General features: G+C 47.1%; 1 long non-coding RNA gene across 1 annotated transcript in view; it reads left to right on the top strand.

The window, feature by feature from the left end:
* Positions 1–19,243, top strand: part of LOC125734272 (uncharacterized) — a 56,439-nt gene that overhangs the window by 27,137 nt on the left and 10,059 nt on the right. The window contains exons 2-3 of the long non-coding RNA XR_007393596.1: positions 2,574–2,649; positions 18,979–19,072. This is a non-coding gene — a long non-coding RNA (uncharacterized LOC125734272). The remainder of the gene's footprint in view (positions 1–2,573; positions 2,650–18,978; positions 19,073–19,243) is intronic.

Raw genomic sequence — 19,243 nt, forward strand, 5'->3', positions numbered from 1 at the left:
CGTCTGCTGGGCAACTTTCTTGTGTTCTGTTGACAGGCTCTTGATACCAGGCAACCGCAGCCATGATGGACTTACATGTGTGAATGTTTTATAGTCACAGACATTGCGCTCCACTGGGCATCAGTGTTAATCTGGGGCTTTGTCAATAACTCATAGGCAACAGCACAGCAATGCTGTGGTTCCTGCTCCCTCCCTCCTTCATATTCTGTCAGCCATTTTGCCCCAGGCTGTGATGGAGGACCTCCGATCTGCGCCTTTCACTTTCTTCCTAATCTTGACCCAAAGTCGCCTTCCCCGGAATCTGCAGCAGTGTATACCAAAGCAGGGAAGGCAATGGTGAGAAATGGCTCCCTAGGGCGAGATTTCAGGCCGACTGGGATGGATGAGGAAGGCAGACTTAGTAATAACAGGCAAACAGCAGCTCTCACAATCAGCAATAAGCCTTAAAAAGTGCAAACTGCAAACAGCGCGGTGCACTAATATCCCACAAATGGCCTCCACAGAGCAGAACAAGCCACCGTGGCCCCACTGCAGAGTGTTCACAAGCTGCCCGCAAATGACTCCCAGCCCTGGGGCTCCGTGCATTATATCTACATGGTTATGTAGAGAAAGATCGTTTCAAATGATTATGCTGGGTTTCCCAGATTATCTCTGCTGGGCAAAGAACCACAGCTGGTACAACGGAAGGACCTCTGCCTGGTGACTAGCGGGATACCCACGCAAACGAGGCACACGCAGACCTCTGGGCGGGAATCAAACCCCTGCCCTGAAGGTGCGAAAGGGGCTTCAAGCAAAGTGTTTTCTTCTGTACAAATGATAAGAGGCATGGATTGAATCACATACATCAGTTTGCTGTTTTCATTAAGTGAAGCACTGGAGGGATGGGTGATCAGTCGCCATGGTAACGTGGGGGCTTAGCTAGTGTTGTGCTTACAATGGTCCCCAATCACCATACCGAAAATGTACTGTTCCATGGCCGTCGCCTTCAGCATTGCCGTGGGAGTACTTCTTCTCAAACAAGTACTGTCTGACAGTACTTCTTCCCAAACAAGTACTGTCTGGCTGTACTACATTTTTCGCAGACCATATGGCGTTTATTTCATTTTGAAGACTTGAGTAACCTGTAATGAAACCTAGTTTTATGTAGCAAAGAATGTAATTTCCTCTGCTGCTAAATATGAAAACATTCAGCTTCATCATTCAGCTATTTAACTATAGACAGAACGCGCTGTGCCATTTGAGTCCAGCGTGTGGCTACCCCAGGGACGCACGTGCACTGTGATGTAGTAGAGCAGGGGTTCTTAAATGTTTTGATCAAAGGATTGCATCAGATTTTTGCTGAAAGTCCGTGAAAAATTTTCAAAGACAAAATAGCATTTCATGAACTTTAATTTGATATCCACCTTGCTCTGGTTTTATTGAGCAAAGCGCTATCTGCGATGCTGCTTTCACAAAAAGGTAACAGCTGTCGGCCAGTTTTGGAAGAACCGGCGTGGTTTAGTAAAACTTTTCTCGTTTAAAAGTGAAGATGCATCAAGGCACATGTGGGTCTTGATCATGTGATAGTCTTCGACAGTCACATGATCAGTCACGTGATCAGCCACATAAATGCTGCAAAGCTTGTGCAGGTGTTGTTAGATTTTGAATCAGTATGGATTGTGCATCCATGTTCCTGCCCACATAGCCTTCTCATCAGCTCAGTAAACATCATGAATGTAGTCCCATCTCTATTCTTAAATGAATTAAATATTTTTTATATTCCCGCTGATGTTGAAAATGAACATTTGTCAGCACAAAAGACTGTTATCATCAAAGTACTGTTTGAAATTTACTTCCATTGTTTAGTGAGCGCTATTAACAGAAGTTTGTAAACTGCTCATTTTTAAGTAAATAAAAACACATGCTGACATTGTAGGTAGGTTAGATGGTCTGCAGACAATGTTTGGACAATATTAATTATTAATTCATCTCCAGGCTATGGTATTGCATTTTATAGCGGTTGTTACATGAAAATGGAACAGGAGGTGATTTAGTTCTGGATTCAGGCTGATCCATTTAGGCTGATCCCAGGCTGATCATACGTAAGTAACTGGACGTCCACCCTGATCTGGTTTTATTGAGAAGAGTACTATCTGAGATGCTGCTTTCACAATACGCATGACTTTCATTTCATTCTTGGAACGTCGACTCAGTTTGCAAGTGAAACCACGTGAGCCATGATGGTCGCTTGACGTTAATGGATGAGCTTTGAAGTCCTTCTGAAACTCAGTTTAATCGCACCAGCCTCAAGAGAGTGATTAGCGTCCTTCAGATGTTCCTCTCCCATCCATGTCAGCTGATTTCATTGTTCAATTTAAATTGCAGATAAGCCCCAACAATGGATAACAAAAGCATTACATATCAATATTTACAGCTGTCTCCTTAGGGCAACATCTGAAAACAACGATTTTAAATAAAATCGAGCTGGCGTATCCAGCCACAAGAAACGATTCTGCTTACAATTGACCTCCATTTTCAAACTGGTACAGTCCCTTGTGAGATATCTAATCTGCATTTTTTTTCTTTCTGTCCAGTTTCAGTGGACTGGAAACACGACTCTCTGCCACCGCTGTGTGTTACCTGAAGAACAGAAACTACTGATTTTTAAAGGTGAGTTCAAAAACAGCAGCCCCCTCCCAGCCAAACGCTACTGCCCACCCTCCCCGCCGGCGCTATTGCTTGCAGCGGTCACAGCTAAAGCGAAATCCCTGTCCAAAAACCGATAAACCAGCTTTGCCTCGCTGCCGTCCACATGTCCCTACTGCAGTTCAGAGTTATGACACTTATCCACTAAAATTCTCAGCTATCCCATTGCTTTCAGTGCCCAGCCTATGTTCACAGATAGCATCTGTAGACCTCATTCATTTCAGCTCTTTGTCAACGATTTGAGCAATAATCCCGTATAAGGATAGAATCAGGCCAGGTTGCCATTGGACCAGCTGTGCACCTTCATTCAGTCATTCATTCCTCACTCTTTTCTGCCTAAATTATATGTGCTTTATTTGGGCTCGGCGTTCAGTCGGCTGCGGGCACGGCTACAAAGAAAGAGAAGTGCACTTCAGCCTGGAGCGCTCATCTGCCATGCCAGCAGGGCGGCGATGGAGCTGCTGCGCTTCATGCACCTAACCACTCAATTATCTCCGATGGTGGAATCAATTTTTAAAATGTCACATTATCAGAGATAGGGAGAGCGACACACTGCTGCATAGCGCAGGACGTGTTTATCAGGACGTAGGGGCGTGCAGGGAGGAAATAATGACTTTCCTCTGAAGTTACACGTCCCTGGCTTGTGGGCGTGAGGCCCTGCCGCTCCGGTCTGCTTTTGCTTCATTTTCCTATCGTGCTTCCTGCTAGCTGGCTGAGGCGTGACCGCTCCACCGTGCTCACGCTTGTGGGATTTTCCCCTCCTTTTCCTTTTTATATCATCCATCCATCCATCCATCCATCCATCCATTTTCCTTACACACTTGTCCTGTGCAGAGTTTCGAGGTCCGGAGCCATGATCGAATTTTTATTCAGCTTATTTAAGCCTTTAGTTTACACAGGTGAAGCGTAATGGCTCTAACGAGGACACTAAGGAAGACACTAACGAGGAACACTAATTACCTTGCAATTGGCTGTGAATCATTACACTGTCACATTTTCTGTATAAAAAGCGCATAAGCTGTAAATCTGAAGGACATCTTATAATGGGCATTCTATGATATTTCCATGATTAACCAAAATTCAGTGATGTATGCCACAATTTTAACACTGCCTATACTTCAGAAAACAGTGTGGCAATGGTGACAGCATGTAGTGAGGCTGCCTGTCAGCAGTGAGGCCTACCTATGAGCAGTGAGGCTTGCCTGTCAGCAGTGAGGTCTGCTTGTCAGTAGTGAGGACTGCCTATGAGAAGTGAGGCCTGGCTACGAGCAGTGAGGCCTGCCTATGAGAAGTGAGGCCTGCTTGTCAGCAGTGAGGCCGGTCTATAAGAAGTGAGGCCTCCTGTCAGCAGTGAGACCTGCCTATGAGAAGTGAGGCCTGCCTTTCAGCAGTGAGGCCTGGCTATGAGAAGTGAGGCCTGCCTATGAGAAGTGAGGCCTCCTCTCGACAGTGAGGCTGCCAATCACATTGTGTTATATGTTGCTTTTCTAGTAAACCAGGGTGTCGTGTCACCCTGTTAACTGGAAGTTATGTGGAGTTATGACTAAAATAAGAGCCACAAAGAAAGGCCTTCTCTGAACTCCAAGGTTTTCTGTATGACAGGCAGGTTTATGCAAATATTGGTCTGACTGAACATATTAGTAGCGTAAATGAACAAACGCCCGCTTTCCCCTGAAATTTAATTAAAAGTGATATTTCTCAAAAGCAAAAGGTCATGCTTCGTTGCACCACTGGGGAATGATAACGGGCCTCATTTACATACTCAGACCATTAGTTATCAGGAACCTGCCTTCTATTTCTTGCACCAATAAGTTTGCAGTGGTCAGCTGCCCCTCATGGCAGCTTAAAGTAGTGTTTCCCAAACCAGTCCTTGGGGGGCCCAATGGAGCTGGAGCTGGAGCTGGCGCTGGGAGGGAGCAAAAACTTGGAGCCTCTGCAGGTCCCCAAGGAGCGGATTGGGAAAGACTGTCCTGAAGATCATCAGCAGAGGCTTGATCAAACAGTCAGTTTCTGCTCTGAAATTTGTACAAATACCACAAAAATACAGTTAAAATGCAATTTTACATTGAAAGTAGCTACTGAAGCTGTCTATAAATTGCCATTAAAATGATATTGAAAATGTGGGGTGGGGTTAGAAACAGGTTTAAATATTGTGGCGCTGGGTGGACTGAGGGGGGCGGCATGGTGATGCAGTGTTTAGCACTGTTGCCTCACACCTCTGGGACCCAGGTTCGAGTCTCCGCCTGGGTTACATGTGTGTGGAGTTTGCATGTTCTCCCCATGTCGTCGTGGGGTTTCCTCCGGGTACTCCGGTTTCCCCCCACAGTCCAAAGACATGCTGAGGCTAATTGGACTTGCTAAATTGCCCGTAGGTGTGCATGTGAGAGGGAATGGTGTGTGAGTGTGCCCTGCGATGGGCTGGCCCCCCATCCTGGGTTGTTCCCTGCCTCGTGCCCATTGCTTCCGGGATAGGCTCCGGACCCCCCCGCGACCCAATAGGACAAGCGGTTTGGAAAATGGATGGATAGATGGATGGGTGGACTGAGGCGTCGTGGGAGCAGAGAGACACGGAGACTCGCTGACCGGTTAAATCACGCTCTTTATTAGCAGCCCGGAAAAGGACAACAAGCACCCAAGGAGCATAGAACCAACCACACAGATGGGAAACACAGGGTTGTTAGATGCCAAACTGCAAGATGCACGAGCTAAATGCATGCGAGGATTGCTCCAGGTACACACAAGACACGGGAAAACAGACAGGGGCAATAGGGAAGAATTGCGCGCGGGACATGCAGGGCATGCTGGGGCATGCTGGGACATGCGAGATATGCTGGCACATGCGGGACATGCAGGGTATGCTGGGACATGTGGGACATGCAGGGCATGCTGGGGCATGCGGGACATGCTGGGGCATGTGAGGCATGCTGGGACATGCAGGACATCTTGGGACATGCAGGGCATGCGGGACATGCTGGGACATGCGGGGCATGCTGGGACATGCGGGACATCTTGGGGCATGCAGGGCATGCTGGGGCATGCTGGACATGCTGGGGCATGTGAGGCATGCTGGGACATGCGGGACATCTTGGGACATGCAGGGCATGCGGGACATGCGGGACATGCGGGGCATGCTGGGACATGCGGGGCATGCTGGGACATGCGGGACATGCAGGGCATGCTGGGACATGCCACCAGCTGGTGCTACATTATACTTCTACCAAAAAGCTGACCATGAAAAATGCCAATTTAATTACAGTTAATTAATTAATTAAAAATAATTTTGGAATTAAAAGAATCCACAAGCAATTAAAAGATATGGATGGATTGGTAGATGGATAAAAAACCAAAGTTTTAAATTTATACCAAGATCCAGGGAGCAGACAACAACAAAACACAGCACGTGATAAAGGAATTTACTCTTTGAAGTAACTAATGAGTCCTTAAGTGAAATGCTAATTAGCAGGATGTGTCAGCTATTAAATTCATTTTGAGAATCGGCGCTTTGATATGTGAGTTTCCACCGCACTGTGAGGCAGCTAATGGAGATGCAGAGGGTCCCGAGAGCCAGTGCTGGGTGCTGCACACCACGAAATCACAGCCTCAGGCATCACCACAGGAATGAATCAGCACCTCAGCAGCAGCCCAAGCAAAAAAAGGTCGTGAGCTTCACAAAACTGGGACTAACATCAGGGCTGCAGTTTCGAAACGGCTCGTGTCCAAAGCCAGTGCACACACCCACGTCTGGTGCCAGGAGCGAAACAACTGGACCCCTGAGCAACTGATGAGTCACCTTTACCTGTTTATGCACGGGTTTGTGTCAGGAGAAGCCATGGGGTTCCATCAGCCCACCATGTTGCCAACTGACAGACATGGTGGGAGATCCAGTGTGCTACGGACGGCCATCTTGTGGGAGTCCAATGACGCCATTTCACAGAACATTCTTCCCATATTCCAGGCTGATGATGACCCCATTTACCCAGTCAAACACATCCAAGAGTGGCTTCCTGAACACCAGGCTGTCAGATGCCTTCTCTGATATCCTCAGTCACCTGATCTAAACATCACTGACCATTCTGGAGCACTGAGCTTGGAGTAGATTTCTTCTTGCAGAACGACCGACTGCCCACAACACGAAGTTGTGACATGTGACAGGATTCCCAGAAGGCGGGAAGCTGTGCTCACGGTGGGAGGCAGTCCCACTCCTTATTCGGCTGGTTACTATCATATTGTTAGTTGTTTCCCTCAGTTTGTCCAGCCTTAAATGAATTATTAAGGTCTAACCCTTCACTCCCGGCACTGCATTGCTGTGTTTGCATGAGCCATGAGCCATGAATAATACAGGCACCCTGTAAGCCCAGAGCAGTCTCCCCGCCATATATGTTTTTAAATTAAGTCGAAAGAGGACCCTGGACATTATCGCATAGATATACATCTCATTTATTCACTATTTCCAGCTCCCCAGTTTCCTTCACTGGGTTCTGTATTCCCCTCTCGACCTATCACGTAGCAGCACTGATCTTGGCGTTTACCTTTGAGTCACGCCATTGGTCGGTCTGCCTATGCCGCAGACGAATGGGGATGTGGCCTTCCAGGAGATCCAGCATACAGGATCAGCATTGCTGTTTGAAATAAGGTTCCCCCGGAGGGGGGGGGTTAGCGATTAGGTGCCTCTGGAGGGGAGGGAGTACCATGGATTCGGATGGAGTTTATTAATGAAGGTCACTTCCCAATGTCCACCCTCCTTATTACATACCTTGAAATGTTAAGGTTAAACCTTCATGTTAAAAAAAAAAAAAAGAATAGCTCCTCCCTCACCTGACACTAAGACAATAAGAAAGCTTGTGTGATTTTGAACTCCTGTGATTAGCTTTGTCCAAACCAGTGTGGCTCCTATAAAATTCAAAGCAGTACAAAAGCATAATCTTGGCTGAAATATTTATAGGCAATTGTACTGGGAGGGGAGAGTTGGCAGAGAGGAAGGGGGACTTCTGATGTTATACATGAAAGCAATTAAAGTGAAGCTGAAGATTGATGATAGACACAGTGTCAGTGCAGCTGTCATTAGAGTGCAGCTATCGCCAAAGGATCAGCCAAATGAATCTTTCTGGCTCTCTGGGCGATAGCCGCATTTTCAATCCCCAGAGTTAAATCGCTTCATTGTGAGGTCAAACCGTTACAGTCATGCATCTTCTCTGCATGCGACTGTTTCTGGCCACCTTACGTGGTGAGACCTCAAATGATCTCCTGTTCTGGTCATCCCACGCCAGTGACCTGGCCGTCCTTCACCCTGATGCCACTGCGTTGAGAGTTTGGGGGCTTGTGAAGCCATGGTGGGTTTTAAATGGTGGGTCTGGCGCCGCCCTATTGGGGGAAAGTAACTGAAATCAGTTCTCCACACCCCTCACAGGTCTTGTTTGAAGTAGATGAAGTAAGTTAAGATAATTCCATTGTTCCGTTGCTCCAAACAGGTTGTTAGATGCCCTAAGACATGCATGCCAACCCTTCTGTCCATCAAATGCAGTGATGGTCTCGTCATTGACAAAGGCTCCTCCCATGCCTTCTGCTGTCAGCAAAGTAACGTAATGCCTCACTTTGCTGAGGCGCACCGAACCGTATGCAGACGTCAAATTGCCCCTGGTCTGTGTGCATATTCCTGCGTGTTTACTGCAGGTTTGTAGGATGGGGCTTCGGCTGTCTCTCCAGCTTCTCTGTTTCATCAGGTCCTGCCTGGAATACGGATCCATCTTCCTGCCTGAAAGAAGGAGAACTGTATGCACTGGGCCAGGTAATGCCTTAGCAAACGCGCAGCACAGCTGGGTGAGGCAGGGCTGCTACTTGGCACCATAACAGAATGCATCCTTATTCACCCACCCTTATCCCTAAACTTCAGGACTCTAAAAACACTACGTGTGTATTACTGATCTTGACTCTTTAAACTAAGGAATTTTATAGATCCTCTATCTGGCGGGAAGAATTCGCAGGCACCTGTGACTGACAGTCCATTGTTAGACTGCACTGTGGGACAGAATATAAATGCAGGCCTTTGTAGCTGCAGCAGAGTTCCTCTTGTCTGCCTGGATCCGATCACCAGCTCCACGCAGAGCCGGGGGATTTCCAGCTGCATTTGGACGTTGACTGGATGGTGTCTCTCTTCTCTTTCTTGTCTCTGTACCTTCCCAGGCAAACACTCCAGACTTATACTTCCTGCTCATGTTTCTGAGAGAAACTCCCACTTGCATTCCTGTTCCTCAGTCCTGTCGGAGTGAAAAGGATTTGCTGATGTAAGAAGCAAATACATGTCTTGGGCTGTAGGCTGTTGTCTCTGCACGTGTAGCAGGAACTGTACGTGCGGAACCCCTCCATGCCCTCCACAACATCCTGTCACCCTCTGCCTGGTGGAACTTGAATCAAGAAAAGATACCTTCAATAATCTGGACATAGCAGGACGTCCAAGGCACCTAGGTGAGGAGCACTGCAGGAAACCAATGACCTCCAGTTTCCCTTCTCAAATTCAGAGACCCCCATGAAGTTCTTGTGACTTCAGTACCTGGGTTTGCAGCCTACTCAGTCCCATTCCAGTTTCTTGGGGACTGCAAGATCATGGTCTCCAGCTTCAGCTTCAATACGTTCCTGCAGTACTCCAGCATTTCAAGATCAAGGTTTAGTTTTAATATTCACCTCACTTTTTTATTCCTCTCACAGATAAAATATTAAATACATCTCGTGTTTGATTAGTCTTGGCCTTAATTACTGCTAAGACTTTGTAATCCAGCACATAATCACTGAATTTCTTAACCTGAGCATGCATTACAGTTTTTGTCAGCCGTGTTAGAAGGTAGCCCATGTGTGAGGCACTCCAAGACACTCTGGGACACTCCAAGACACTTCGAAACACTCTGAAACACTCCGAGACACTGAGAGACACTGAGAGACACTCAGAGACACTCAGAGACACTCTGAAACACTCCGAGACACTCTGACACACTCCGAGACACTCTGACACACTCCGAGACACTCTGAAACACTCTTGCACCACCCCTCCCCTTGGCACTTGCGCAGCCTCCCTTCTCCACAGTAGTCAGTTCCTGGGATTTTATGTGCGTCTCCAATCAGGGCACATAAAGTGTCTCCTGTGAGGAGAATCTCTCCCCTTTCAGGGTTCTCTGCACTGACAGGTGTTTCATCATCCTCAGGGCTCCCTGCAGCTGTGTTTGTTTTTTTGGGGGGGGGGGGGGGGGGCTAATTTCTCTTTTCTGTGTCTCGAATGCACTTCACTTCAGTAAACAGAAGTGTCTGCTTGTGGGCCACTGGGCAAGAGAGACTAAAATGCAGCAGCAGTGATGGGGGGTGGTGTGTGGGCGGGGGGTGTGTGTGTGGGGGGGTGTGGGGCTCTTCATTGTAAGTCTGTGCTCCACCTCAGACCCTCCCAGGAAGTCCAGTTACCGCACCTGTGATTGAGAGTGGAAATCCGTAGTTCAATCTGATTGAGGTTCCGCTTTCAGAGGCAAGATGTTTGGCGTGAAATTGCAGAGCAGGTCACAAATCGAAATTTACGGGGTGGTACCCAGAGGGGGCGCCTTGCCACACGGGAGGCTGGGAAGGGAGGGCGGCTGCAGCCTGTATTTTAGCAGCTCATGAAACCCGTGGCAGGCTGGTGACGGATTCCAGGGTAAATCACCAGTGTCACTTTTCATATCGGAGAGAAAGCGGGGGCATTCGGTGACCCTCTGCTGGCGAAGAGAGAAATGGAGACTGCCACTTTACAGCGTGACATTGATACCTTCCGCCTACACCCACGTGAGAATGCGCCATGAAACAGATACGGATGTGGCAATGGGTCCATGGCGATATTATGAACCCCCCCCCCCCCATATTGCTTTAAAGTGAGCTTTGAGAACAAAATAGGTGTGGGGGGGGGGGAGGGGGACAGCATTGATTTTCCTCTGGTCTCGCTGAAACGCTGTTGATCTGTGTCTTAAGCATCAGAAACAGATTCGGTGAGTGCAAGCACACGGAGACCCCCCCAGCTGATGGACACTTGTGATTTCAGGATTTAGGTTGTGCACCCCCCCCCCCCCCTGCATCCCAGCCTTTAATCTGGGAGAGACATCAGAGCCGTGGCTGCCAGGTAATTCTGTTTCAGAATCTATTCGTTGTCGTCATTTCAGCAAAACCTAATGCAAGGCATGGCGATATCATATCAGACATGGGTTTGGGCTAAAGGGCCACTGATCTTATCTGGAGGGAAACACTAACAGCATTTGGCAGTTAGGGGAGCATTTTATTGATAGCACTGGAACAAATTTTGAAAAATATCAGATTTCTATAATGTACAAAACAAAATCCGCAGACATAAATATCACAGCTACCATAGAGCCTGTGTGCTGTTCATCCACCTGCACTGTCCCTTTTCACTGCTTTAATGACCCGTTTAGCGGAGGGGTCATTGTCAGTCTGACTGCCGGGATCCTTCCTGGGGCAGGAGTGTCACCCAAGTGTGTAAAATTGGTCCATAGGGCAGTTCTCTGTCAGATAACCTGCCAGTCACCCCTAACGTCAATCTGGGTGATCTCCTCCCCTGTCCTATGACATGTCCCAAGTGGCCACTTTAACTGGCCACATGACAACGCCAATCACACCTAGTGTGCTGTTAATGGGGCCTCGCGGTTTAGACCCCTGTGAGACTCACGCACACCTCTGTGACATCCAAGCGTTTACATTTTAAGCATCACTGAGTCAAGATAGGGGCGGCATGGTGGTGCAGTGGTTAGCACTGTTGCCTCACACCTCTGGGACCCGGGTTTGAGTCTCCGCCTGGGTCACATGTGTGTGGAGTTTGCATGTTTTCCCCATGTTGTTGTGGGGTTTCCTCCGGGTACTCCGGTTTCCCCCCACAGTCCAAAAACATGCTGAGGCTAATTGGAGTTGCTAAATTGCCCGTAGGAATGCATGTGAGAGTGAATGGTGTGTGAGTGTGCCCTGCGATGGGCTGGCCCCCCATCCTGAGTTGTTCCCTGCCTCGTGCCCATTGCTTCCGGGATAGGCTCCGGACCCCCGTGACCCAGTAGGATAAGCGGTTTGGAAAATGGATGGAGGATGAGTCAAGATAAAGATGTTCTTCAGGCTCGGTTGAAACAAAGCAAATCTTTAACTTGCAGGATTTGATCTGATTTGCGCCGTTCATATCCCACCTCTCAGGAAACGTTAAGGTCCGGAAAATGAACGTGAGGAAAGACTGAGAGCACTGATCCTCGTAATACGTCTCAGGGCTCTGCAGAAAAGCTTCTCGCTGCGTGAAGCCTGAGCGTTTTTGCTTGGATAGCCCAGGCCCCGGGACACAGCCGCTGGCTTTGGTTCACGTTCAGGATCTAGAAAAAAAATGGGTCATTGACTGCGGTGCCGTTTGGGCGAAACATGCTGAATGTGCAGAGGCCGAACAAACTGCGTTAGTGGTGTTTGGCATATTGGATAGGTTAGGGTTAGGGTTACACTGTCACACGGATTGGGGAACGCCGGGACCTCACTGGATTGAAAGAGGCTAAGAGGATTATTTTTAGTCCTTGGCAGTATGGATATTTTCTACATATGATAATTATTCTGTGGCTTGGTTACATCATCATCCAAAGGATTCCCTGTCTTCATGAGAATGGCCATTTGGCTGGGGGAGTCCCTTTTCGCTAAAGAAGGCTGTACATTAAGGTCGTAGCTCAAGCAGAGGGCCCACGTTCTGTAGGATATTCACTGATCCGCTGTCTGTCTTTCTGATTCACTCAGGATTGAAACCAGCTCACTTTCTGTAGGATGTTCACTGGTCAGTACGGCGCTGATCCATCTTCCATCATTCTGATTCGCTCAGAAGTGAAGCCAGCCCACTTTCTGTAGTATGTTCATTGTACAGTACGGCGCTGATCCATTTTCCCCTCATTCTGATTCGCTCAGAAGTGAAGCCAGCCCACTTTCTGTAGTATGTTCATTGTACAGTACGGCGCTGATCCATTTTCCCTCATTCTGATTCGCTCAGAAGTGAAGCCAGCCCACTTTTTTGTTCTTTTCAGTGTTAAATGTTTGAAAGGCCACCTGGGCAGCTGAGGTTCCTGCTCAGCCGATGCACTGTGTGTTTGACTTTGCTAGTTAAATTGCTTGTTCAATTGATTTCTAGCCAGAGCAACAACAAAAAGAATATGTGATTCAGAATGCGTAAACTGATAATTTGGAAATGTAACGCCATAATGTCACTTTTTAATCGGGAAAGATCAAGCTCTGGGAACAGAATGAATTTTCTCTCAGGCTGTTTGAACACAACTGAGTTTGATGTTTAATGAAAGCAGGTTTCGTTACACCGCTTGTTTTAAATGGCAGAGTGTTCAAAATAATCCTTTGTGAACTCGATATGTCCATTCTTATTTTCCTGATTGGTTGTTATTTTTTTTGTTGCAAGCATCTCTTCAGGATGTTCATTCATCCTACAACTGCTTATCCAGAAGCAGGCGGGCTCATCCTGCAGGATACTCTTTAAGTCAGCATGCCGCCCCACTGCAGAAAATGTCAAGTGTTATTTCATTATTGTATTACTTCAGCTGGGTGATCTGCAACCTCTGTACAGCGACTTCAGGCACTTCACACATCTGTGAAAACATGCAGTGTCCTAAGATTGTTTTACAATCAAGTGTCACGGGGACAGTTTATATTCAGTGATCTGACGATTCTCAATTCTTTGCCTATTAAAAATGCATTGAGAGCCAGGAAATGCAGCTCATCATTCAGTGAGTTTATCTAACAAAACAGAAGAAATGCTGGGTATGATTTATTATAATAAATGGCCTCAATTAACCGCAATTAATAGATTATTAGGAGAAATGCATTTATAGGCACAAAGTAAATAAAAATTAAAAATTCATTTATACAGCTATTTTTACATGATAATACCTGTCATCTGTTTTCCTACTTTAAGTTTGTTGGGTGAGGAAATGAGCGGAAATTAAAAACCAAATGCACAAACTCTTAAGCATAGCTACAGGAATGGATTACAGTATATTAGTTAGATGCTTGTTTACAGTATCTCAGGGTGCAAAATGGCAACACGCTATGTGGGATTTGACCCCATGTGCCCCTGTGATGCACATGCTGTTTATGTGTGTGAAGTGCGTCCCTCAGCACGTCCATCCCTTGGCTCAAAGGGTGCAACACAAAGCAGTGTTCAATCTAGGCAGCAGTCTCCGGGCTGGGGAGGGGGGCACAACTCTGAGATAACAAAAAAAATGGCCTCTCGGCGAAGGACTGTCACACTTCCCTGCTGTTTATGGACACGAGAACAGCTCAAAGGAGAGCCGCAAAAGCCCAGGTTCTTCGGGGGACTCCTGCTGGCAAATGGCCATTAGCAAACACTGGCCCCTCCTTCCCCACCTGCCGGTTTGTTGGTTCAAAAACCCCAGCTATACAGTATGCGTACAAAAGGCCACTTCTGTTTGGAACATGCATTTTGCAGTTTCCCTTTTTATTAATGCCCCAAATTAACATTTCATTCCATCTACGTTGTATTTGTGAACAAGACTAAGAAATAAGAAAAGAATGAGCTAAATTGAGAGAACAAACTTTAATTAGACCCTGTGGCATTTATGGCCCTAATGCTGAGATTAACACTTGGGGGTTGCTGTGTTATTTCTAGGGATGGACTTAAATCAGACTCGACAGTTATTAAGCGATATGTTTTACTATGGCAACGAGTCAAAAAGACATACGTTCACTTTCCATGTGTAAACCATGCCGCGACTACGAGCGGCAAGCCTGTAAATGAAAAAATATGGCTGCTATCACGAGAGACAACAGGCCGTGAGATTCTCCAAGAAGATGCTAATTAGCATAACGTAAGCTAGGCTAAGGCAGACATCTATAATTAAACTTGTCAGACTTTGATGTTTAGAGTGGCTGAATCTAATGGCATTTAAGTTGTAATTAGCATGTCTAATTCAGTTTTAAAATCCAACAGTAGGGCATTCAGTTAAAAGCGTCCTCAGTTAGGAAGACTGACAAGAAACGGCATGAAGAGTGAGCCAGGTGGTGCATGTTTGCGTAACAGGAGCTGTTAACCTGTGAGATGTGGCAGTTCTAAAGCACCTTAACGACGAATGTACATATATCTGCTGCTGGAATCTGACCTGGGAAGGGGCGGGACTGCTGTTAGGCTGTGGATTCTCATTGGTTCTTCTAGTTCCTTCTGCAGTCTGTGTGCCTATAGCACGCAAGCAGTGGTTACTCTTAAATGTGCTTGGCTTGGTGAGCTGGCTCTTCTCCTGCCTGATTCTACAGAGGAGTGGTAGGTGTTCACAATCTTTACAGATTAAGCTATAACTAAAACGGAATGCATTGTCAGATCAGCATATCGTGGGATGTCCTTTTTCCCCACTGACTCTGCCAACCCCTTCACTGGAAACCCAAGATGATCCTAATTTCTTATTGGTTACGATGTTTGCCTTGCCCATGCTAAACCAATGAACATTGTGAGTGGCCAACACAGCGCCTATGACATTTGCCAAAGGCCAGCTGTAGTTTTTTGCTTGTAAACGGAGGCCTAACCCCTAACGACCTTTCAACATAGAACATTTTTCTTTTTGCCTCACAACAGTATAAGTGTATTAGATGGGCAGTTCGGCCACACAGCCTCACAGCTCTAGCTGATGCATCAGTCTTAACGGTGCAAAATTTCAGTTTTTGTTCAAATGTCCATCATATATGTCTATCCACACTGGTTCTGAAGAAGTTCACCACGTTGAAGCACTTTGTAAAGGAGGCTTTCCTGAGGCATGATGGTCGGCGGTAATGAACACGTTCCCTGTTCATCGAGTCATTCAAAAAGGTGACGTATGGTTTTCATTCTCTGTTATTCCAAATCAATTCCTGGATTCACTGCTTAAAGGCTGGAATAATTAAAGCTGCAAATAGCTTTCCTGGTTCAATGAACAACCCCAGAGTGGTTAGAGGTTTACTCTTGGACCAATTCCACTGTCGACAGCAGACAGCACTGTGCACTAAATCCAATATGGGCCCCAGTTCAGTTCCATTAAATGTCCAGTTTGCTGTTCGTTATTTCGAGGTCTTATGCACAGTCATTGATCCACCTGCTAAACTGGAACATTGCATGTGCCGAGTGAAAAATAGGTTTTCGATTAACATGGGGTCTTGATTGCTCTGTCAAGTCATGGTGGAAACCCCCCTCCCCAGTTCCCAGCCCCCCAGTCAGTTTAATCCAGTCTGGTTCATTACTCATATGTTTCTTATAAGACCAGCAAGGATGAAGAAATCAGATCACATGCAGAAGGGCTTCGTTTATGTCTCATGGCCATAAGACCTATGAAAGAAGGAGAGGTGGAATATTGACTGTGGGTTGTTATGGCAACAGGATCAGTAGCTCTGTGCTCAGAGTTGTGAGGACTAGAGAATCAAAATACAATCAGAGCGATAGCAGAGATTGTGCGGGGAAGCAGGACTCGACTTCATCACTGCGGTACAGGGCCGACTTACCTGTGAAAGATTGTGCCCTTGCTATAAGACAAAGTTTAGAGGCATAAGGCCGCATTTAAAAGTGACTCAAACGGAAGGGACCCATCAGAAATGATCAACTCATAAGTAACCAGTGCTAACGCATGTGAGGGAGCAGAGGCCCTGTGCAGCATGCAGGACAACAGCTGTTCCTACATGTCCCTTCATGTAAGAATAATAATGTTTTACCATAGGCCAGAGTATGTGTGGTGTGTGTCTCCCGCCAACCTGAGATCCCCCATGCAGTCAGTGAGGTGGTACGTTCCAAGGTGAACTTCTTAGTGAGATGCACCAAGCCGCCGCTCATTACGTAAGCTGAAAGGTCTCCTGTTCGACACAGTGATGGTGCAGGGAAGTCCCACCCAGCACCTCTTATCGAGCTGCACGTCTGCATGCCGCATGCCAGCAGCATCTCCTGAGGTGGCAGCGTCACTCCTGCTACCTTCAGTGGGGTGCACTGCACACACACCTAAGTGTCTTTTTGCATGGTTGTTGGATTTGCTTGTGAACTCCTCTGCGTTTTTGTCCTCCCTCCATTCCCCAAGGTGCAACGTGTCTCTTTTTATCCTGCTCTTCACTTTCCCTCCTCCTTTTTCCCAAAGGCCGGTCTGAAGACACATCTGCGTCCACTGCCTTATCTTTCCAGACCACCAATGTCCCAGCAGAACTTCCGCACAACGTGCCGAGAGCAGCTGATGGAATTTGACTGATAAATTGTCCTCTCGGCAGATCCTGGAGCAAAGCAGACTCCGAAATCAATACCCAACGCAGACGAGTGAACAGGGCTGTAGGTTTTACACTGTTGAGTCTTGGTGTTTAAATGGCGAAATTACAGCAATCTGTCAGCTTTATGGACCAGAGGTCCAGTGATCTTACCAGCCTCAGTTTATGCCACTGGAGGAATGAACTCTATTATCAGAACAATCACATTCCAAGAGGGGTGCTATTTGGAAGCTGTTGTACGAGTTATTTTTTAATAATCCTTCTGTTTCAGGTGATAATAAATACATTAAGTTGTTTGTTAAGCAGGCATTTTGAGTTGAGCCAGCAATTCCTTTGCCAGTGACTGGACTTAACTGGGAATTGGACTTAGGCAACTTAACTATCCAATGGTGCCGCATTTTTGACCATCTTCATTCATTGTGTGTGTGACTGGGCTTGGGTTATTCTAAAGTTAGCTTGAATTATTGGTTGTCAGCTTGCTGGCTTGAACAGATGCACCAGTCCACTTGTTATTGGTAATCTCTCTCTTATCATATAAATTTGTGTTGAACCTATCGCCCCCCCGAGGCCAGCTGTGTATCTGCAACTCCAACAGAACGGGGACTTGGAACAGCTTCTTCCAAATGAATTTCAAATGAAAGTATGTAAACGGCAACGCACTTTCATCTAAGAATTTCTGCTGACTTTCAATCTCATCACTCAAACCAAATTCAGGGGAAACCGTGTCAGACATCACCGTTGTTTCATTACTTATCAGCTGCAGAATGTTACCAGCCAAGGGCAACCGAATCAGTACTTTTTTGTTTCCCTACCTTGTTCACTGCTTCCACCATGTGGGGGAGATGCAATAATGCACTGCCGTTTTAACCCAGAACTCCTTGGCCATTTGTTTAGCTGGAGTTAATAACCCTAACCCTCCACCCACCGTATTAGGTGAATGTGTTAAGTGAGTGGTTCACTGGAAGTGTTTAGGCGCGGTGTTGGGTCACCTGGTTGGGTCACCTCGCTCGAGCCAAATGCAGTGTTCGTTCTCAGCCGAGATCTCGGCTGCCAGAGTGCGGAGCCCCAGAACGCGGCAAATTCGTTACATTTTGGTGTGATGGGTGCATAACTCCTGCCTGCCGGCACAGCGGGGCTGACCTACTTGGAGGCATAGCGATTAAGATCAGACTCATAAATTTACGTCCTTTTGCGAGCTGCAGTCACGCTGCCTGTTTCCTGTCCCCCCCCCCCCCCCGCTCCAGTGCTAGAAGGCCTGCAGCCACTCTAGTCTGATTCTCGCCCCATTCTGAAAGGTGTCTGTAAATTGGTCAGGTGTGTGTGTGTGCGTGTGTGTGTGTGCATGCGTGTGTGTGTGTATGTGTGTGTGTGTGCGTGTGTGTGTGCGTGTGTGTGCATGCGTGTGTGTGTGCATGCGTGTGTGTGCGCGTGTGTGTGTGTGTGTCTGTGCTTGCTCAGTGATGCACCGGCAGCCCGCGCAGTGTGGCCCCCGCTTACCAGCACAATGCGCGCAATAGGCTCCCCGTGACCCAGACTTACATAAGCGGTCACAGAGCGGCTGGATGATTCATTATGCACTGCACTGTCATTCTCTGCCTAAGCAAATGATTTTCCCCTCCGAACAGATGGATGTGTACCAAGGACAGACAGGTCACTCACTCAGGGGGACAGCGCATAATAACGGATGCCTTTGCTTTATGAAGCAGGCAGTAGTGTGTCTGTAGAACTAATGACCCTGCAACAGCGTCAGCAGCAGTGGTGGTGGGGCCTGCTTTTCCGCCCCAGCCCTCGACGCACAGCTGATTAATGGACATGCTAAGCCCCATCACAGCGCAGTGAATTAGCTTTTATATTAACAAGCCCAAAACCAGAATTCATTTCCTGTCGGAAATGAATCTGATTAAACTCCGATTGAATTTGGAATGTTTGTCAATAGAGGCACAAAATTGTTTCCTCCCTCTAGTCCGCTGGGCCTGCTGGTTTTTTTTTTGGAGTGTTTTAGGTTTTCCTTACACCTTTTTTGTACTTTTGCAGCCTTTCTCATGCAGGCAGACCTGATGAGACTGTGAGATGCACATCCTGCACAATAACAAGCCCCTGAGGTCCATCTAAAGGCGGTATAAACAGCGTGAGTAATGGGGGGCTCACTGTATGAGGTAGGAATCCTTCACAGATTGGGGGTGGGGGCAATCAGTATATATTAGACATAGTGGGGTTGGAGGTTTAATTTTTATCAAAAAGTACATATATACAGTATAATGTGTGTGAATACCTGGCATTCCGGTGCTTGTGTCCCTGC

The sequence above is a fragment of the Brienomyrus brachyistius genome, chromosome 1 (assembly GCF_023856365.1).
Source record: "Brienomyrus brachyistius isolate T26 chromosome 1, BBRACH_0.4, whole genome shotgun sequence".
In the NCBI taxonomy this organism is placed as follows: Eukaryota; Metazoa; Chordata; class Actinopteri; order Osteoglossiformes; family Mormyridae; genus Brienomyrus; species Brienomyrus brachyistius.